The 23,332-nt window shown below is 37.6% G+C and overlaps 1 pseudogene; it reads left to right on the top strand.

Annotated features, from left to right (window-relative positions):
- Nucleotides 1–19,441: 19,441 nt before the first annotated feature.
- LOC141568701 (heat shock cognate 71 kDa protein-like) lies at nucleotides 19,442–21,576 on the top strand (annotated as a pseudogene).
- Nucleotides 21,577–23,332: the final 1,756 nt, after the last annotated feature.

The raw sequence follows: 23,332 nt of genomic DNA on the forward strand, positions 1-23,332 counted from the left end.
ATGCAAATTTTATGATTTCAATTTTGTCTATTGAAATAGGATTAATATGAAAGATAGCACAGTGCCCAACATAGGAAAACATGGTGTAATTAAAGATTAATGGCAGAATACTTTTAGTCCATGGTATATGTTACATTTTAGTTTAGCTCTTAAAATATGAATTTCCACTGTAAGTAACCAAGCAGCTTTTTGGTTCACTGAATAAAATCTTTAAAACCCATTAAGTTATACATTCTAGTTTATTCCAAATAGTCTTAGAAGTCATTAAACTCACGTTCCTCCCATCTCTTCTTATTATTTTATTTCCTTTTCTTCTTGTTATTTTAATAAAATCAAAGTACAAAAATATGTTATATTGGCTATAAAGTGTGGTTGAGAAAATTCTAGTTCTCTTGTTCTCAGAATGAATGATCTGAAACCAGTTAATATTTATTTTTCACTAGAGAAACATTTGCTTTTGATACATTTTCTTAGATATTGATGGGTTTTGGATCCCATAGACTTGTTCAGGGCAAAATGAAGGAAGTGTGTTTTTTTCATTTTGTTTATTTGCTTTTTTCAGTAGTCTTTCTTGCATTATTCTTTTGCATTGTACCCACTTGCTGCATGGTGGCAATTTAGACTCGTGTAAACCTCTAGAAGCTACAACTTTATGGTGGAAAATTTCAGAGACATTTGATTTGGACACAAGTTCAGGTTCAAGCCAAAAAGTATATCTTTAAAAATAACAACTTTAAACATGACCATGATACTAGATTTTTAAAAGATAGGATATGAAAGGAATGTTTATTTCATAAATTCAGTCAGATGATTTCACTGCTCATCGTGCAAGCCCTGTGTTGGCACAGCAGGGGAAATACAGATGAATAAGGCACTCACTGTTCTATATACCTACAATAAGTAAAGGGCCTTCTTTATTTGAACATTAATTTACACATGGTTTGGTGATTGGAAATACAGCAGTAGCATGGTAGTACATCAGTGAGAAAATAAAATTGGCCGCAAATAAAATGGAAACATTAAATTAAACAAGTGCCTGTGAAGGTCATTAGTAATATGAAGCTGTCTAGTAGCTAAGTGTTAAATAATAGCAGAGTCAGGCCCCCTGTGTGTACGTTTGAACTATGTGTGGGCACAGAGCCCACGATTTGGGGTGTGCAGGGCGCCTTTGCAGCCTCAGTACAAAGGCTCCCCTCTCCCAGGACAGATGCAATCTCCTGCTCTAGCGCATGTGTTGTGTTTCTGCCCCTATTTGTCCCCTCAGCTGGGCACCCTCACCCTACTGTGCTGTAGTGTTCTGATCTCAGTATCAAAGCTGACTTAACAAGGAGAGTGTTGAAAGTCAAATTAACATTTTAATTTTTAGGACAATTGTCCCTTTCCTTCCAGGAAAGAGGAGATTAACAGACTTTTTTTGTTTGTTTGTTTTGAGTTTAGAATGAGAGAAAGCATTAGAGATCACTCAGGTAACGGAGGCCCAGAATGTTTCCCAGAAGGTTCAGGAGCTTCCTCGGAGTCACAGAGCTAAAATGAGTCCTGATGAAAGCCTTTTAAGAATTAGAACAATATGCAAACAGTGCCTCCGATAAGGGGCTAATATCCAAAATATACAAGGAACTCATGCAACTCAACAACAGAAAAACAAACAGCCCAATTGAAAAATGGGCAGAGGACCTGAAGAGACATTTCTCCAAAGAGGACATACAAATGGCAAATAGACTTATGAAAAAATGCTCAACATCACTAATCATCAGAGAAATGCAAATAAAAACCACAATGAGATATCACCTCACGCCAGTCAGAATGGCTATCATCAACAAGACAAATAGTAACAAGTGTTGGAGAGGCTGTGGAGAAAAAGGAACCCTCAGACACTGTTGGTGGGAATGCAGACTGGTGCAGCCGTTATGGAGGGCAGTGTGGAGGTTCCTCAAAAAAATACGAATAGAATTACCATATGACCCAGCAATCCCTCTCCTGGGTATCTACCCAAAATATCTGAAAATGTTTATCCATAAAGACAATTGTGCTCCAATGTTCATTGCACCTTTATTTATGGTGGCTGAGACATGGAAACAACCAAAATGTCCTTCGATAGATGAATGGATAAAGAAGTTGTGGTATATATACACAATGGAATACTATTCGGCGGTAAGAAAAGATGAAATAGGACCATTTGCGACAACATGGATGGATCTTGAGAATATAATGCTAAGCGAAATAAGTCAGACAGAAAAAGAGAATCGTATGATTTCACTGGTATGTGGTATATGAACCAAAAACAACAAAAGAACTAGACAAACAAATGAGAAACAAAATCTCATAGACACAGACAATAGTTTAGTGGTTACCAGAGGGTAAGGGGCAGGGTGGGGGTGGGAGATGAGGGTAAGGGGTATCAAATATATGGTGATGGAAGGAGAACTGACTCTGGGTGGTGAACACACAATGGGATTTATAGATGATGTAATACAGAATTGTGCACCTGAAACCTATGTAACTTTACTAACAATTGTCACGCCAATAAACTTTAATTAAAAAAAAAAAGACTCAGAACAATAACTGCCATCAGGAAGCTCAGTCAGTGAGTAGGCTGGACCAGTTTGCAGTTACTAGTTAGGGGCCTGACGGAGGTAGATCTGTGCCATGGATAAAGGCTTGGGCTTGCGGGGTCAACTGGGCCCAAGGAACATGCCAGGTCTGCCATTTGCTTGCTGTGTGACTTTGGGCTGTGACTGCCTCCATTCTCCGTTTTGGAAAATGAAGATGATAATACAGTCGTTTTGATACCATGCTAAGGTCCGTCTGCCTGCCACTTGAAAAAGTTAAAAATCAAGAGACATGGTTGGTGGAAAGAAAAGCAGGTTTGTTCAGAATGCTGGCACTCTGGGAGGAAGGTGGACTCCTGTCCTGAGACTACCTCCCTGTCCCTAGACGGGTCAGAAGAAGGTTTTATAGGTGCGCAAGAAGAACAAAGGAAAGGGGAGTCGGTCAGGTGGGTCCCAGTGTTGACATGGCTTCCTGGGGTCTGGTCTGTTTTAAGATAATGTTGTGTCTGGACTCTGGATTCAGACTAGACAGCGAACCTTGGGGCTTTACATGTATTCCAGTGTCTGGGCTCCTGAAGATTAAGAAGTTGCTCTTCTCAGGTTAGGATTTTGTTGATTAAATGTATTAACGAGGTATTGGTAGCCTGGAGAAAGGGAATAAAACCGAGTTCTTTAGTTAATCATTGAGGGGAGAAACAAAGAAGAAATAGCTGAATATCAAGGTAGATCTAACTGCAAACTAAGTCTAACTACAAGTGGCTAGATAGAGAGCTAGGTGGTGAGTCAAACTGCAAACTAGCTAATTACATTATTGACTTACCAAATTTTACCCTTACAGTTTCTGTCTGGTGAGAGTGAAGATTACATGGGGTCGTCAGTATATAATCACTACTATTATTTGCAGCCTCAGTAATACAGGAACCTAAAGACAATGTCTGAATAAGAGAAAAGAACAAACAGAAACCTATTTTTGATAAGAACAGAAAGGAGTTTTGGTGATACATTTCGTGTTTCTTTGTTTATTTTTGTCTATGTGGTTGTGTTTTAGTGTCTCCCCTCTGGCTGTGTGGCCATGGCACTGCTATTCACTCCCACACCCAACCCACCGAAGGAGCCCGGAAGGTGGCTGGGGCTCTGCAGTCAGACTAAGGATGTGTGACAAATATGGATCATTGCAACTGGACTATTTTTGATTGATTTCTGATTTTTACATTGGAAATATTGTATACTTTGGTTGATTTGATTAAAAATATTAAATTAAAAGCATGTATGTAAACATAGTGTATAATAGGACAAACTGGAATTTCTAGTGTCTTTAGCAACTTTCAGACTTGAACTTCCTTTCTGTGTCTTAAATAGAGAGTCCCAGGTCTGTGGAGAAAATAGGAGGTTCAAAAATTACATCGCAAAAAGATGCATTTAATTCATTTTTATATAAACCATGATTATGATGTATACATTTCTTCTATAATACTGAAAGACATGTTAATCAAATTTTAAAATCCTGACATGAATAACGTTTGTATATATGTCTTGAATACTCAGTGCTACGGACAATGTGGTTCTTATTTCTACTCAAAATCTTATTTACGGCTTTCCCCTAGGGAGTTAGCTTTCCATGTGAGTGAAAGTTCAAAATAAAAAATCAAATCACATACACATCAAATATTCTAGAAGTGAAGCCCTTTAAAAAACCTACAGGCTGTTTTTAACATAACACAGACCTTTGTCCTCAAGGTAAAAATAATCGGAGTTCCAACTGAAGATCTTCAGAGCTCTTTGTTCAGGCAGCTCTCTCCTCTCCATGCTCTTTGATCTCTGGCCACCGTGACCTGCTGAGACTCCCAGCTCAAGTCCAGTCTGGGAGACCTCAGGGCTCCATCATGCTTCCCTCTCTGCACTGTGGCCTGGAAACTCTCTCCAGGCCAGTAAATGGGCAATTGTTTCCATCTCTCAGGGGTCACTGGCCTTCACTGCCTGATGTTTTGTGGTGTTTTTACTTTTTGTAGGAAAAATAAATTTTAAAGGTGTTTGGCAAGACTCTGCAGAAAATGACTTAATCCCCATTTTCTAGCCCCATCTGCAATGATAGTCAAATCTCCGTACCTTAATTATAAAGCCACACTGAAAGTGGAAGTAGGGGACGTGACCTGTTCTTTGGATGAGTTTTGTCTGGACTAAGAAAAGATTTCTTTTCTCTTATATCAATGTTATTTACACCCTTTGATTGTGCTGTGTTTTATTAGTACCACCTACTCTGCTGAAAGGCTTTGGCCACAACTGTGAGGTGATCTATTGAGGAGGGTCTGTAGTCTGCGGGTAGCTGAGGCTGCAAAATGCCTTCCTTGGCCGCTGTGTGAACTCAGCTCAAGAAACTCGTGGTCTTTACTTTTTTTTTTAACTCTTCATTTTCAAATTATTTTCGACTTATGGAAACATTGAAAAAAATCATGCTAACTAGGAAATTAGCATTGATGCGTGTTATTAACCAATCTACAGATCTCATTCAAAACTTGCAACTGCTCTCACTAATATCCTTTTTCTGGTCTGAGAGCCTGTCCAGAATCCCACGTAAAAATGCACTCATCTTAAGTGTACCTTCCCATGAGTGTTGACAAATTTATATACACCATGTAATCACTACCAAAATTAATATATAGAACATTTTTATCAATTCCAAAAGAATTCCTTGCATTTCCATCACCCCACAAAGTTCGTTGTGTCCCTTCCTCGTCAATCCCCCTTCCACTTGCAGCCTGGCAACCACTGACCTGCTTTCTGAATAGATGAGATTTGTCTTTTCAAGTATTTCAAATAGGAGGAATCAAATGGCGTATACTCCTCATGTCTGGCTTTTTGTGTTCAGAATAATTACTTGGAGGTTCATCCATGTTGTATTACTCGTTCTTTTCTTTTATTGTTGAGTTTGGAAATACTGTACAATTTGTTTATGTGTCCACCTCCTGATGAACGTTTGGATTGTTTCTGGGGTTGAGGTATCCAGAGGAGGAACCATAGGAAGGTGGACCCTTCTTTGCCCTTCTGCTTACTCTTCCTCCTGGTAGAATTCTTGGCAACTGAAGGTAAACACAAAGAATAATAGCAGGCTGGACAGCAGAATGCAATTGAATGTCTCTTGTTCAGAACCCTCTCTTCAGAGCTGCACTGGTGAAGTTGAGTTTGGGTTTAAGGCTTAAGTGAGGCTGCATCTTCCTTCTGTCAGAAAGCTGAGCAATCTGGGATTGTAGATCTGGCCCCGCCTAAATTATTCACCCAACTGCAAGCACAAAATTGAGATAAGGAGAGCTAGCATTGAGAGGGTGGGCTCAGGAACCAGTCTGCACAGGTTCATCTCACTTCTGCTAGTTACTGAACAGGTGACCCTGGGTGAGTTAGTTCCTCTCTTTGTGCCTCAATTTTCTCTTCTCTAAAATGGGGATAATGATAATAATTCCTAGGATTTTTGTGAGGATTTAAAGAGTTACTATGCATATTTAGAACAGTGCCTGGCCCCAGTGTGCATTCAGTAAATTTTAGCTATTGTTATCCAAATATTCAATGTGTGCATTTCTTTCAGGCTTGTCTGGATGTTCCTTGTGGTCAGAGATGTACAGACATGTTTTCTATCTTTTGCATTACTGCTAGGTCCACCATAGGGCTGGGCAGATAATAACAGCCCAAAATTCGCTTTTCAAATAGAATATTGATGTCCAAATTGTTCATCGTTTTCATAGTGATGAATTTATAGTTGGTTTTCTGTTGGTTTCCCAAACTGAGCAGCAATATCCTGTTATCTTGAGTTATCATTCTTTCTAACATATACCATGGATGTATTTGTATTTCTGGGAATAATATTTGAAGTTCAAGTAATCTCCTGGGAATGTGAAAACAGATTTTGCTGATGCCAATGTGAGACGTAGCAGAGCATCAGTAGTTAAAAACACAGGTTCTGGTTCAGCATGACCTCTGCTTAAAGCTGACTCTACTTAGTCACTTAGTAACTATGGGACCTTGGGCAGGTTATTGACTACTCAGAGCCTCAGTTTCCCCTCTGTAAAATATAGGTAATAATAGTACTCACATCATTGAGTTACACTGAGGATTAATGTATGAATGCAAGTAAATCACTTGGAGAAGTCTCTCATACAATATATGCATTCAATAAATGTTATTTATTATAATTATTTTTATTGTAAGATAGTATAGCCCCAATTTTCCAAGATAGTCCAAATGTCTAATATTCTGTTTCTTTAGCTTAACTGTTCTAAAATTTACTGGCCCCGGTATTCCAATTAGAGGTTCAGAAAATATGATTACAGCAGAACTGGATGATTTTAATCTTCTTCGTGCTAAGTTTATTAACGTACCTGCATGAATATGTGATGTAAGTAGCAGTGATTTTATTTGCATGGCTTCCTTGGAGTTTGTGTGCAACAAGTTTGGACAGATGGAGACAGAAGAAAAAACACACTAAATTGCTACAGTTATAATCATGCAACTAAAAGAACATTGAACTTCAAAGGCTCAAATTTTGGTTCATTTTTCACTGACTCTGGCCACTTTGCCTCACCTGTAATATAGATGCTTGCTGTCCTGCCAACTTCATAAGGATTGTTCAAGGATTAAATAAGAACAGATGCAAAAGCCCTATGTAATCTATGAAATGATGTATAAATATGTAATGTGTATGTTTATGTGAGTGGTTAATATTCTGGCAAACTAATTGTTCAGGTAATAGAGAATTCTCATACATAACAAATTAATGACCAATTAGCAGAAAATTAAAATGCATTGAGAAAATACTTAGCACCTAAATCCTATTGCTTTGTACATCTAACATGTTTTTTTCCACAATAAAGGGAGGCTCTACTTCCTATCGCTAGAGCCTCCCCAATATTTCTAGAAGTTTCTCTGATTATATCTCAGATGTTTTCCCAAAGTACTGTTTCCACCTCTTATTCTTGCTTCCATCACTGATGTTGCCCTCTGCTCCTTGAGCTTCACCTCACCACCTTTACCCATGCCGATTCTTTCTGCCATGGACGCCTGAGTGGTAGTGTACCAATGTTATATGCTGCAGATGCTGCTATGCTCAAAATCTGATTATGTCATCTCTCTACTTAAAGCCCTTTCCTGGCTATCCACTGCCCTCAGAAAGAGGTCAACCTCCTTAATAGGCCTCAAAAGACCAGTTTCTTCTGAGCCTTCCCTCTGTCTCCAGCCTCGCCTCTCACTGCTATGCCAGTAATTGATATTCCCACCATATTGAATTTGCTTGAGTTCCTCCCCACATGCCTTACTTTCTTTCAACCCTAAGTTTTTGTATATGCTTCCCCTCTAAGTTCTCTTCAGTTACCTCATGCATTCTTCATCATCCTTCATGTGTTAGCATCAGCGTGGAACACAGATTTGAATCCATGGGGCTGGTCTACTGTCCATCTCAGAAACTCCAGGGCAGCTGGCTGGTCTAGGGTTTGTACTCTCAGCTGTGTGTACGCTCTCTCAGTTGTTTCCCACTTAACATTTCTGAATCAGCGTGTGCTATGCAGGGTTCTGTTTTACCTCACAGTATCCAATGTGTACATTTATCTTTTTAAATATTTTGTAGAAGTCCCTGCAGGACTGCACACTGCCTAAGTTCATTCATTTTTGGCAAATTTATTTTGTACTGACTATGTGCCAGGGACCATTCTAACTTAAGGAGACATCGAAGATACATGAGTGAGATTGTGTTTTTTTTTTTAAATAAAAACGAATAAGCGTTTTATTATAGACACGGAAACATACCAGTGAATAAAAAGACATTATTGTTTTACATGCTGGGTAAATGAACTTTTATTTTACCCTTATTATACCAGTGAATAAAAAGACATTATTGTTTTACATGCTGGGTAAATGAACTTTTATTTTACCCTTACAGGGTATAGATAAGTTAATGGCTTTGGATTTGGGCTTGGGTCTTACCTCTACCACTTACTAGCTCTAGGCTCCTGGATACGAACCTCTCTCAGCCTCATCTGTAAGACAGGGAAGAGTTCAGACTCAGATGTCTGTTGTAGGAGTAGATAAGATAAAGCATGTAATGAGCTTTGTGCAGGGACCATATCAAATACACGAAATTTCAGATTTTGTTATTGGATTGAAATTTCCCTGAGACTGTTAATGACAGTAGTGGTTGAAAGCACCAAAAGTGATTAAAGCTATTAACTGTAGAGGAAATAGAAATGATTACTCTGGGATCTTTGATTAAATTAATTGTATAGTATATTGAGAATAACACTGAAATAAGCATAAAGAACCTGAACCCCAGTTTACCTTTGACACTTTGACAATGACTGTATGACTTCATGTAGGTCAATTGATATCTCTGACTTCATTTTTCTTATCTGTAAAACTACAGAACTCATATGGTCCCTTCGAATTCTACTAGAACTTTGCATACTAGAGTTTTGACTCTCATCTCTTCAGCGATTTTCAAATTGGTTTAAAGAACTGAAATTATATTCCTGCATGCCTCTTATATGTCCTATTCTACATTTCCTAGAATGATAACAGGAAACACTTTTCTTGCACACAATATTTCTTTGTAAGTATTATGCTGGGATAAGAGTTTAATGTTTTAGGAGGAAAAATTTATTGTAGCCGTGGAACCGGATATTGAAGGTTAATTTGAGCTTTGGTGCAGTGGAAACATTTATGAGTGCATCCTTTGACTGGGTGGACAGCTTCTTTCCTTCAGAATCTGCCTTTGAATATCAAAGGAGACATCAAAGGTTGTTCTGCTCCTCTGTAGAATGCCATTGGTTATTAAGGTTTAGATGAAGCACGTCATTTGTTCAAGGGAGAGCATTCCAGAGAGAACCCATAGACACTTCAATTCTCTGTTATTTTTGTTGAACTGTAATTGTTCCTAATGCAAGCTGTGTCATTGTTACTTTGGTCAGCTGAGAAATCTTTGTTTAAAAAACATTAAGATTTTTGAATTTCTATTCTAACAACTTTGAATTAAAATTCTTTCTTGAAGATATGAGTTTTTCTTCTCCTTTACTGCCTAAAAGAACAAGGAATATTAGTATGATGAATGTTTTAGAAGAAATTTTATATAAAACTCTTTTCAAATATAAAATAGTAACAAGTTTTTGCAATGAGATGCTGGTCACCAGAGCCAGTATTTAGGCAAAAATTATTAAGTGTTTATAAGTTCTGTGAAGGGCTTGAGACTCTAATAGAATATTTTCATTTAAAGCACCAGAAGTTAAGATGGAGAAACACTTTCTAAGTGGTTCTTCTCTTCCATCTTTCTGTCCATATCCCAAACTGTGAGCATCTTACTTTTCACCCTGGTTTAGCACTGAATGGTAAGAAAAGGAAAAAAGAACAAGAGAGTGAGAAAGACTGAGAGAGAGAGCAAAGATGGGGAGAGAAAGTTCTAATTGGAGGAGCAATAGAGATTATGTAAGTTCATTTTAGCTCAGTAAATATTTGTTGATCATCTTGCTATATGAAAGGGATATGGTGGCCATTTGGTGGTACAAATGAATAAGAAAGAATAAGTCTTTACCCAGGAGCTCACAAACTTGTAAGAGGGATAGAGAGATGCATTTTTGACCACTACCAGGCTGATTCTGTTAAGGGCTATTATATAGAAACCAAGGATGAGTGTATACAGAGTTGAGTGCAGAAGCTCCCAAAGAAGACAGACCTGGCCAAGCCAAGCTCTGCTATTTACATTTTGTGTAACCTTGGCCAAGGTATTGAATGTTCTACAGACTCAGTTTCTTCATTTATGAATGGAGATACTAACGTCGACCTCTAAGGGCCACTGTGAGGATATAGGCATGGAGGATTATATTCATAGATACCTACGTTCATTGGCACAATGTCAGACACATAGCAAGAATTCACAAAATGGTGATCTGAACGTCTAGGGAAGGGAGTCCTAGTGGGCATTCTCTTGAGAAGGTGAGGCTTTATTTTGGTCTTAAAGAATGAACAGATCTCTGATAGAGGTTGCAAAATACAGAGAAGGAGGACCCAGAGAGCATTCAGGGGGATTTGAGTGTGTCTCTAGTGGAAGATTGTCTGGATATGCAGATCATGGTCAGATTTTGGAGGCTTTGAATGCCAGGTCAAGAAATTTGGACTTTAGTAGGAGCTCCATATTTGAAATGAATTTCATAGTTTTTAAGGAGCCTTCTCACACATTAAAAAAAAATCTTTATAGTCTATTAGTTAGGTCAGGCAAATAGCCTATTATCTCATTATATGGTAAATGTCTCTTTGAAGTTTAGTTTCAAAGAGATTAAAGAATATGTTCAAAACCACAGAATTAGTAAGTAGTGGAATTAGAACAGGTTCTCAAATACTTTGACGTAGACAAAAGACTTGCCCAAGATGCTACCTCTGATTGCAGTGAGCGCTACTGAAGGTATTGAGTACAGGGCCTAAGGTTAGATCTGTTTTCTAAGAAGGGAACTCTCCTTGGAGTGAATGGCATTGAGGGAAAAGATGGAAGATGGGGTGACCATTGGGGGTACCTTTGAGGTAATCAACTGGAGAGATAACAGGGACCTAAAAGGGATTTCCAGAGCAAATAGAAAAGGGAGTGCAGACTGAAGAGTCTTAGTGAAGGTAGAATCAACAGGATAGGGAGACTGGTTAACTACGAAGGGTGAAGTTAGAGAAACAGCAGCTTATCGCTCTGAGGTTTTGGACCTGATCAACTGAAAAGGTGGGTGTGAATGCTCAGAAAATTTGAAGTGTTTTCATTGTTGGCTGTCTTTGTCGCAGCTAACCTTGGAAAATTTGATTGAAATGGAAAAGTAATGACATTTGAATAGTGTCTCATGTTTACACGGCACATTCTGATTCTTTATCTCATGATTGAATTAAGTGGCTGAGAACATTTAATATAATTAAGTATTATTTCTAGTCCTTTGTTCTTCTCATATATTAAGTGGGGATTTGCCCCCTATACTTATATTACATGAGTTAATATATTTAAATCACTTATAACAGTGTCTAATACATACAAATCATTTTCCATTATTGTTTTTGGTTTTGTTGTTAAGTTGTATTAACTTACTGCAGACCATATATAATGGACTGACGAGGAAAATCCCACAGGCCAATTTTCTATCAGTGAGGGGTAGAGGGAAGAGATTTAGGGAGCTCAACACTTGGAGTGTTCTCTGTATGAATTTATGAATTCAGCCTCTGATCTAGAATGGGGAAAAGGGCAGATCATTGTTCCCTTATTTTCTCTTTTATTATGGGTTGACAAAAAGAAATAGAAGCCTTGACACAGAGGTCATTTCTTCAGTCACTGATTATCCTAGTCCTTCATTGCTATGGGACACTAACTTTTAATTAAGAATAAATTACTTCACCCCTTTAGATTCACTTGCGGACAAGGAATTTTTCATAGAGGAAGAATCACCAAACAAGGGAGAGCACCGTAAATCATCATAAATAAAACTTGTCAAAATAACAACCCTAGCACACTTTCAGGGAACAAGAATGTGAGACATTTAACTTAATATCACCTTTTAAAAGAAATCCCAAAACTTGAAGTTTGTTGTTTCAGAAAAGGGGAACCACTTCTAATTTCATCCACTATGTTAAGATAAAGAAAAGAAGAAGCTGAGAAAATGAGCCTTGAGGAGCACTTTTCCATTCCCCTCCAGCCCTCCCGAACACCTATCCCCACCACACTGTTGTTCTCTTTCTCTTCCCACCACTGTTTATTTTGATCCCGTAAACAAGTTGTGGAAGCATCCAGAATTTGGTCTTGGTATGATTAAGCTGAAAACAATACCAGTTAGGGAGCTAGGGCTAAGAAGAGAAGGATGCGTTTCACGGCTTTAGCAATTTGGGATCACAGATCATGCTGAGATTGAAAATCAAAGATTTTTTTTACCTCAGAAAAATGCATTAATGTAAATATGTGCAAAATGTTACTTATAGTTTCAAGGGTGGTGGACTTTTGTAAGCCCATCTTAGGACAGGAACTGCCCCAGTTTTGGGACAGCTGACAGTATCTCTGGGCTTTCTCCTTGTCAAGCCCACTGGTAGGAGCTGACAGAGAAGGAGGGAGATAAATAATAAATATGGTGCTTGGGTGTGAATTCTGGGCTTGCTGAAAGGGACTCAGTTTAGTGTTTTCCAGGTTCTTCTCATTTTCTCTATTCCCTAAATACTTGGACAGTCAGTTTTCTAGTCATGTGCCACTTCTACTAGATATGGTGGTATGGTAGATATTGTAGGTAACAGGAGACTTGGTAACAGGAGAGAAAGGGAGGAAGCATGGGGAAAGAAGACATGATCTGAGTGAGCTGGTCATTTCCTCTTTGTGCCACTTGGGTACATTTAACTGTTATAAAATATACCAGGAGTGCCAAAAAAATGTATACACATGACATGTTATCGGTATATATTGAGTATTACAATTTTAATACAGTTTTTTCTGTTCTTAAAATGTGTGTACATTTTTTTTGGTATCCTCTGTATAAGGCCATATATCTTTTCTAAGTATCAAAAGCGAAGTTTCTTTTGGAGCTACTTATTTACTCTATAATGTAGTCAGGCCTTATAGATTTTCCCAGAGAGATCATATTCCAGTGCAAAATTTTGAGAAAGTTGGGGAGAAATCATCTGAGGAAAAATTGGATAAAAAGAGTAAAGAGTTAAAAAAAAAAAGAGTAAACAGGCAGGGCAAAAGTAAAAGTGTGTGGAGAGTATGGTTGAGGGAAATGGTTGCAACCCGTTTTGTGTCCTCTCAGCCCTTTAACATGTAGTTAATTTGCATATGGTTTGCACAAAGTAAATACCTCTGGATATAACCAAAGAATTTATGCAAAATTTGACATTGAATAGAAAGTAAACAATCACAACTTAAAACTGTGAAGCTCAGCCTCCTGCCAGTTCAGCCAGCCAGCACACGTATTGAAAATGAACCGAGCTCCCCCTCTTTATGAGCAAGTGCACTGTGGCTAACTCAGGGTCCATATACACTTTCTGCCCCTCTGGAAGATTATATTCTGGTAACCAAGTAGTGGTGATTACCTCTACATATAGCAAGTGAATTTATGCATAATTTGACACTGAAAAGAAAGTAAACAATCACATAATTTAAAAATGTCCTGAGAAATCATAGAGAAAATGACACGTGATATAAAACAGGTGGCCACTGAGTTCACCTTTGATGCTTATTAACTTTGGGACTTTGGGGGAGATCACATCACTTCACCTAACTGTGGTATCCGTTGTTTTTTTTTAGTACAAAAAATAGGTCTGTTTGGTAAGTATTCAATAACATAAAATAACATTCTTCAGAATACAACTATGTAATAGATAATATTATTGTTCCCATTTTATAACTGAGAAAAATACAGAGATTTAGAGGTTAAGGAATCTGCCCAGCATCTCCCAGATAGTAAGCAGCAGAGCTGGGGGATTGAAATAAAGGTGGTCTGGCTCCAGAGGCCATGTTCTTAGCTTTGGTCCTTGTTGGTTTACAAAATGACCTGGTACACAAAGAGCAGGGAGAGATCAACGAAAGATGCAGGCCACTCCAGATTGGTAGATGGCAGGTTTAATAAGCAAGATAACTTACATATGAGGCTTGCTTGCAAGATGATTAGATCTCCTCACCTGCCTGCAAGAATCTTAAAAGATTGTATAGAGGCTTTACGCGGGTTTGGTTGCATATTCAGTGCAGATGCTCTTCACACCTTACTCTCTCACGGCTACGTCCTTGGAACAGCTCCCACTGTGGGGACAGTGGGCAGAGTGTACATTCCAAGGACGGGAGGGGGTGAGGAGCCTTCCACGGCTGGGATCCAGCTCGAGGGTTAACCCACAGTCCTTTACCTTTATTTGCAATGAATGTGGTTGAATGAAACATTTTTCAAGACTAGATCATATTATTTTGAAAGAAGAACATTACATACGCAGCAGTTTCTTAGTATTGTTTTGAGGGAAATTTTTTCCTTCTTGTTTCAGGTATATGGCTAAAAGCAGCAATAGACATTTCTGTTCCCATGAGACCATGTTTTTTTTTAACCCACTGTTTTGATAATAGTTATGTAAGAACATGTACACTTTTCGACTGTCTGATAAGGACTGTGTTTACTTTAGTTTGACTCAGACACATGACCTGGGTATTTAATAAATCTGCATTGGAATCTAACAACATGGTCTAATAAGATGATCTAATAGCAATGGATATTTGCCCATATTGCTGAACTTGAATTCAGCAATTCAAGTTGCTGAATCAATAAACAGTCCCACAAACCTAGACATTCTTTTGTCTTGTTGAAGTCTCCTAATCAGCCAGTTTAGGAGGTCAGCCTTGTGTGATGTTGCTTTTTGTCATGCTTATTTGTAATGTTAGCGACTAATATAATGTGATTATTTACCCAACATTAAAACATATTTGTGGGAGAAGAGGATTATCCTAAAATTGGGATGAAATGGATATCAGCTTTTTAAAAAGAGGCAGGAACATGTGTTTAGAGAATACAACATCTTGCATAGAATTAAGATGCCACTGCCTGCCCTAAAAGAGGTCTTTGTTTGTGTGTTGTGTGTGTGTGTGTGTGTGTGTGTGTGTGTGACTTGGGAATTGTGCGTGTGTGTGACTATGCTGAAAGTTGTCAAATTTCAATCCATCTGTTCTTTGAATAATTCACTTCTCAAAAGCCCAATTAACTATTTTCTTTCAATTCATTATTTTTGTTTACATTATCAGGTTTCTCTCTTTACTATCTTCAGTGAAATCATATTCTTTGAAGGGTACATTTCATACCAGTTTTGCAGTTGGTACTACCACTGAAATGTCTTTAAGAATTTAAATTTAGTCTGAAAATTTGCAAATTACCTTGATCCACCCTAATAGAGGACCTGGTGTAAGTGTGAAATTGAAATGATGTTAAATTATTGCATATTTACTATTACACAGATGAGATACATTAGACTAATGCTATATGGTTTTTTTTGATGTGGGCCACTTACACAAATAAATCCGTAATGGTTACTTTAAAGATCCAGTCAAGACTCCTTCAAAATCTAGTTCTTTATCTTTTACTCAAATGAAAAATGTGCAGTGAGTTCACCAGGGACAATGCAGTTGGTCCTGACTGAGATGAGAAGAATGCCCAGTCTTGCCTGTGAACAAAGTGTATCACGGCGGCAGTGTCATCTGAGCCTCTGCACTCCTCTTGTTCATGGTAGCCACAGGGTCCCACGGGTCAATGACATGACAAAAAGAAAACTTTTTCCTTGGGGTCTGTTGAAATAAACCTTCGCTAGTATTTTGTCTCAGGACATTCCAGAATTGGCATTGTTCCAACTGTTTTCATGCAAGAAACAACAATATTATGAATCACATTAAAAATAACTCGCAGAAGGCTGCGTGAGCAGAATGTTTCAGACCTTGAGCTTTGGATTTTAAAGACTTGCTCTTGTAATTTACTAGCTGTGTGACCCTGGACAGATTACTTAACTTCTCTAAGCGTCAGCCTGCCTGTAAAAAGGGATTGGTGGGGAGGGGGGTGGGCGTGTTGGCAATGATAACTCTGTCCTAGAGTGTTATGAGGATAAAATACACTGTAAAGCATGTAGCTCAATGACAGGAAGGGTGCAGTAACTCAGCTTTGCCCTTGCCTCACCCCCTTCATTACTTACTCTTCTTTCACCCAGCTGCTCCCACGCTTCCTACTCAGTTTATCATTAGGATGAAATGCTCACCATCACAAGTGTTTGTAAAGTGTCTTGAGATGTCCAGAAAGGAGTATCACTCTACTAAGTGGTTATTTACTCACCTTTCTTCCCCTCCCCCTCCCCTCCCCTCCCCTCCCCTCCCCCTCCCCCTCCCCCTCTTTCTCCTTCTCCTTCTCCTTCTCTTTCTTCCCTGGAGTGACTGTGTTTGCTGTGGTATTTCTGCCTGTGGATAACAGAAGGGTTCATGCCACTCTTCAGAGCAGGATAATCCAGTTTCATTCTTGCCTTACATTTTTGCAAGGTCAGCAGAAATAACGGTTTTGAAACCTCGTCTAGGTGTTTGTTGGATAGGTTGTAGTAATTCTACAGTGTTATATTTTGGTTTTGTACTTTGAGGCAAGAACAGTCATAAGGCATGGAGAAGTTAGAGTAGCAAGTAGAAATGAATAGCTGTTTTCACAAAGCGATTTTTTTCATTTTTGTCAATTTATTTTTGTTTTCATCAACTTGTTTAGGAAAAATTATCATGGATAAATGAGACACCTCAGTGTTACAACTTAGTATAGAAATGCCTGGAAATGTCTAATTTCATTATGTCATCATTAGTCCACAATAGCTCTAGAAGTATTATGACAAGGGGTAATGTTGATCAATGAGTCTGATTCAATGATAGGCTTTCATAGAAATTGATGGCATTATTGATTTGGTTAAGGGGCTATTTAAACATTCTATTATATGGTATAATGCCATATGGTATTTATATGGGAAGCTGTATAAATAACGCTAGATTAATTTATTTTAGGGTGCTTTCTCTTACATTTAACCTCACTTTGAGGTCTACATTTTAAAAATAGGAACTCAATAGTTTTATTTATGAGGGAGGATTTTGGAGGATATTTATTGATTGTCACCATGTATCAATACTCATGAAAAATGTATTTGGAGGCCTTCAATAAACTCTCTTTTATGTTCTTTCAAAATCTCTAAAATCAATTCTAAACAGCATATGGAGAGCAAGAGGCAGTTATTTGAAAGTGAGACTAGAGCAGAGTTGAGAAAGTGAAATATTAATGAATATCAACATCTTCTTAATTTATATGCCACTGAAACCATTTATAAAAATGTGGTGTCTAATATAAATAATATGATGTCATGTTTAATAAAATGTTCATACTTCAAATTGTTTCCCTTTTATCTTAAAACCAGCCAGTGGTAATAGTTTTTTTTAATTTCTGCCTTAGCTGCTTTAGAATGATTGAAATGTTTTCTATTTTGTCATCAAAATTTGTTTATAAATTAGATCTTTAACAAAAGCTCCCAGCAGTGTTATGCCAGCTCTTACTCTATTTGATAGGCCAATTTGTATCACCTGTGACTTGGTGGAAGCTGAGAGTAAAAAGCAGTATAGATGATGGAGAGTTGGAGGTTAATGAGATGAAAAATGAAAAGAGCTGAGCACTGTAACTAGTCTAGAGTGTTTCATATAGGAGATTTTTTTTACTGTTACTTATTACTATATTTATGATATTTTTGGTCTCTAAGGCCTTGATAAATCTCCTCCTTATGAAACATACACACACACACACACACACACACACACACACACACACTCACACTCCCAGGAAAGAAATTTGCCTTATCTGGAATTTGATTTAAAGCGCTGTATTCTCTGTGATTTTTGATAAATGGAAGAAGCTCTATAGGAAAAAAATAAGAACTTAATGAGTATTAAACTCTTTATATCTCCTCAGCATTTACTATACTATGATAATATTATATTTCATAGTAAGCAATGTTTATTATTCTCTATATAAATAATTTAAAAAATTAAATGTATACATATATCCTTTAAATAATATGTTATTATAATATGAATTTTCTCCATGACATAGGCATTAAGGGATAATTTAAAAATCTTCACATAGTTGAGCAGTTTTAGTCTGCTTTTGTTATTTGTCACATTACAAGGTAAAAGTATAGGATATATAAGTTTTCTACATTTCTAATATTTATTAATTATGTTCCTCTTATTTAAGCAATTCTAAAAATAATCTATATGGACTTAACATAAAATAGTTATTCTGTCTTGTCATCAGATTTTACTATTACAGAGTTATTTTATGCCATTTATTATTTGATACAGTTTTTAAAACTGTATTTTTATTCTTAATTTCCTATCAACTAAACCTGACATTGTAAACTGATAAGGCTTTCAGGTAAAATTGCATTTGCCATTTAAAATCCATTTTTGTTCAGAATATTATTGTTACTATTTTGTTTAGAACATATACTTGCAATATTATGAGACATTTTCTTGTTTAATACAACTTTACCTGTAAATTTGTTTAATATAATAATAACCTTGTTAATCCATCCTAATTTTTGTCATAGTAGAAACCTCCATTTTTTTTTCTTTTTCAATTGCACAGACATGACAGACTTTAAATTATCCCTTAGTTTGTGCTCACTTGTATTTTAGTTTTAAGTCTGTCTCTTACAGGTATCATATTGTTGGATTTTGACTTTATGCCAGTCAGTGTCCTATGCTTTATTTTGGAGTTTAGTTCTTTTTCCTTATATATTTTAGTTGACAACTTTCTACTACTTCCTTTGTCCTGTAAGCTTTTCTTTATTGTTGCCTCCTTTTATTCCATTTTATTATGCCATTTCTGTAGCTGATTTTAGACTTTTATCTCCCATTGACAAGATTACCAATTTTGAACAACACCTTTTGATCCAGTTGTTTTTATTACTTTTAATATACATTTCAATTAAATAAGTTAATCTTAAATACCCTTTAAGGGTGATATGAAATCCAATGTCTGAGCTGTCTTTCCTATTTAGCATAGTCTGGCACACTTTACAAAATATTTCTATTTTCTGCTTCTCAAAATGTGGTCTAATTCTTTTACATAGTATTTGTCACCATTACTTTCATTAATCTTGCAATTTACCAGTCCTTAATAGTTATCTTTCATTGTTTTTAAATCTTCATTTCTCCTTGTTGGAGTATTTTTAGCTGTGCAACTTCACTGATAATAATTTTCACAGATAATTTTTTGAGACTTTTTTTTTTTGTCACTTTAAAAAGCCATCTTTTCTCCCATTGAACATGGGGGCAGCTACCAGGATCTCTCTTCTTTGCAAGCTGTGCCTACACTCAAGCGACCATGTCTAAGGGACCTGCAGTTGGCATTCTTCTTGGCACCACCTAGTCTCGTGTGGGTGTCTTCCAGCACAAAAAAGTGGAAATAATTTCCAATGATGAGGGAAACAGAACCACCCCAAGTTATGTCACCTTTACTGATACCAAACGATTGATCAGTGATGCCACAAAGAATCAAGTTGTGATGAATCCCACCAGCACAGTTTTTGATGCCAAACATCTGATTGGGTGTAGATTTGATGATGCTGTTGTTCAATCCAATATGAGGCATTGGCCCTTCATGGTGATGAATGATGCTGGCAGGCCCAAGGTCCAAGTAGAATACAAGAGAGAGACAAAAATTTCTATTCAGAGGAAGTATCATCTATGGTTTTGACAAAGATGAAGGAAATGGCTGAAGCCTACCTTGGGAAGACTGTTAACCAGTGCTGTTGTCACAGTACCTACTTACTGCAATGACTCTCAGATTCCCAAAGGTGCTGGAACTATTGCTGGTCTCCATGTGCTTAGAATCATCAATGAAACAACTGCTGCGGCTGTTGTTTATGACTTAGACAAAAAGGTTGGAGCGGAAAGAAATGTGCTGAGCTCTGATTTGGGAGGTGGCACTTTTGATGTGTCAGTTCTCACAATTGAAGATGGAATCTTTGAGGTTAAATCTACAGCTGGGTACATCTACCTACTGTGTTTCCCTGAAAATAAGACCTAGCTGGACCATCAGCTCTAGTGCGTATTTTGGAGCAAAAATTAATATAAGACCCGGTCTTATTTTACTATAAGACTGGTCTTTATAATTATAATATTATATAATATAATACTGGGTCTTATATTAATTTTTGCTCCAAAAGATGCATTAGAGCTGATTGACCAGCTGGGTCTTATTTTCAGGAAAATAGGGTAGGTAGAGAAGACTTTGGCAACAGTGTGGTCCACCATTTTCTTGCAGAGTTCAAGTGCAAGCATAACAAGGACATCAGTGAGAACAAGAAAGCTGTCCGTCTCCTCCATACTGCTTGTGAATGTGATAAACATACTCTTTTTTTTTTCCAGCACCAGGCCAATATTGAGATTGACTTGCTCTATAAAGGAATCGTCTCCTATACCTCTATCACCCATTTTGAAGAATTGAATGGTGATCTTTTCTGTGGCACCCTTGACCCTATTGACAAAGCCCTTTGGGATGCCAAGCTCAACAAGTCCCAGATCCATGATATTGTCCTTGTGCGTGGTTATACCCTTAAGATTCAGAAACTCTTACAGGACTTCTTCAAAGGAAAAGAGTTGAATAAAGGCATCAACCCTGATGAGGCTGTTGCTTATGGTGCAGCTGTCCAGGAAGCCATCCTATCTGGAGACAAATCTGAAAAGGTTCAAGATTTGCTGCTGTTGGTGTCCCTCCTATTTCCCTTGGCATTGAAACTGCTGGTGGAGTCATGATTGTCTTCATCAAGAGCAATACTACCATCCCTACCAAGGAGACACAGATGTTCATGACCTACTTTGACCACCAGCCTGGTCGCTCATTCAGGTTTGACGGTGAGCGGGCCATAACCAAAGATGACAACCAGCTAGGCAAGTCTGCCCACAGACACACCTCCCGCCCCTCGTCGTGTTCCTCAGATTGAATCCACTTTTGATATTGATGCCAGATGGCATCCTCAGTGTCTCTGATGTGGATAAGAGTACAGGAAAACAGAACAAGACCACCATCACTTAAGACAAGGAAGTGCAAGGAAGACATTGAGCGCATGGTCCAGGAAGATGCGAAGTACAAATCTGAAAATGAGAAGCAGTGTGACAAGGTGTCTTCCAAGAATCCCACTTGAATTCTATGCATTCAACATGAAAGCCACTGTTGAAGATAAAAAATTTTCAAGGCAAGATCAATGATGAGGACAAACAGAAGATTCTTGACAAGTGCAATGAAATCCTCAACTTGCTTGTTAAGAACCTGACTGAGAGAAGGAAGAATTTGAACATCAGCAGGAAAAGGTGGGAAAAGTATGCAACCCCATCATTACCAAGTTGTACCAGAGTGCAGGAGGCATGCCAGGAAGGATGCCTGGGGGCTTCTCCAGTGGTGGGGCTCTTCCTTCTGGTGGTGCCTTTTCTGGGTCCACCATCAAAGAGGTTGATTAAGTCAACCTTGAGCACAGGTTTAGCATTGTTCCACACAAAATATGGAAGGGCACAAATTTGTAGCAAATTTTATGGCAGTTTTCAAGTTGAGCTGCTATATTGTAAATAACTGGACGTTCTTAATACTGGAATATGGACTATGTGCACAGAGAAAGGAAATAATGATGTACTTTATAAGCACTGTATTGCAAAGTGAAAAATGCAATGTCTTAGAAATCTATTTAAAATTGGCACCAAAAAAAAAAAAAAAAAAGCTGTGTTTTGTCTTCAAAGAGAAAAATTATCTGCTAGATTCTGTTCTTTTATAATGCTTCCTTTCCCCCTAGCTTTGGGTTGATTTCCCTTGAAGCCTGCCTTGTGCCTCAAATCTGAGCATCAGGGCATCTTTATAGTAACGTGGATCCTGTTCCTTGAGGCTACCAGTCTCCATAAAACTAAGATGCATAGTCAAAAAAGACAGATGGGTGAAAACAATTGTAATCTGCCACACCAGCTGTTCTCAACTAACCAAACAAGTATTTCTATCATATGTTTTGCCATCAAGGAAGTGCTTGCCCTGTGCTCCTTTGATCCCGACTCAGGGCTCTCCATTCTCTACCATGTTAGCTGTCAAAGGAGTTGTGTTGTGGCTTCTTCCCATGTGGTGGCCTGGAAAAAAAATATTTCCCCTTTCTTTGTTGGATCTCATGGCAAAATTAATATACCAGGCTTGTGTTCAACTCCCAAGAATACAGACATATACACATTACAAAAGTAATAATATTTCTTAGCAGAGGGCTCTGATGGAAATTTGAGCCACAGCTTCTCATGTGAGTCTATGCAAGTGGTTGAATTCAGACTATACAACTCACAGAGTGAAATCAAAATATCCCATTAATCACATCTTCATCCTTTTTCACTTTTTTCTTCTCAAGACTTCATATTCTTTTGTTCATGTGTTTCAAACTTTTAAAATGTGACAAGTATGTACCAGGTATATTTCAGTGAAGATTGTTCCCAACTGGCTTTTCATATTCCTCAAGATACCTGTATTAGAATTTGATATCTTGACAGCCCATAAAATTATCTTTAATTTATTCCCTAGGTAAGGTTTCTGCTTTGCTTGCATTTTATGTCCTTTGGCATACTGATTATTCTCATATTGAATATCCGTGGTTGATTCCCTGGTTCTGTAGATTTCTCTTTGTCATTGTCTGTGTAACTTAGCTCTGCTTCTATTTTTTCTATTAGTCTGTTTTTATTATCATAAGTTCTTCATTCTGGATGTCAGTTCTGCTTCTAATGGTCTCCTCTGATGCTTGACTTCTTTTACAGGATTTATAAATTTCGCACAACTTTTAATGGTATCTTTTACCTAGTTTTGGTAATAATTCTCTCTTCTTTCAAAGTACTGAGAATAAATTGCTCTACAATCACATAAAGCAGTTTACAGGTGATGGATGCTTTTTCTAGCTTCCTGTCCTTTCAGTAGTTGCCCTATTACTAAAACCCGACTTTTCAAAATCTTATTTTTGTTCTATGTGTAGCTTCTTTAGGTTTACTATCACTACTGAGTTTTTCTGTTTCAAACATTTCTTGTGAGTTTCTCTCTGAGTTTTCTTCTCTTGGGGGTTATCTCTTTTTCTGAATCTAGATAGGAGGAAGTACCCTGTCATTTGTTTGTCAGTCTTTATGAGAAGATTCTTTCTTTTGCTTTAACTGAACAGGGGAAAAACACATTGCAGTATGTTAATGTAAGAAGGCAGAGAATGCCGCC

Source organism: Rhinolophus sinicus, linkage group LG02 (genome assembly GCF_036562045.2).
Source record: "Rhinolophus sinicus isolate RSC01 linkage group LG02, ASM3656204v1, whole genome shotgun sequence".
Taxonomy (NCBI): domain Eukaryota; kingdom Metazoa; phylum Chordata; class Mammalia; order Chiroptera; family Rhinolophidae; genus Rhinolophus; species Rhinolophus sinicus.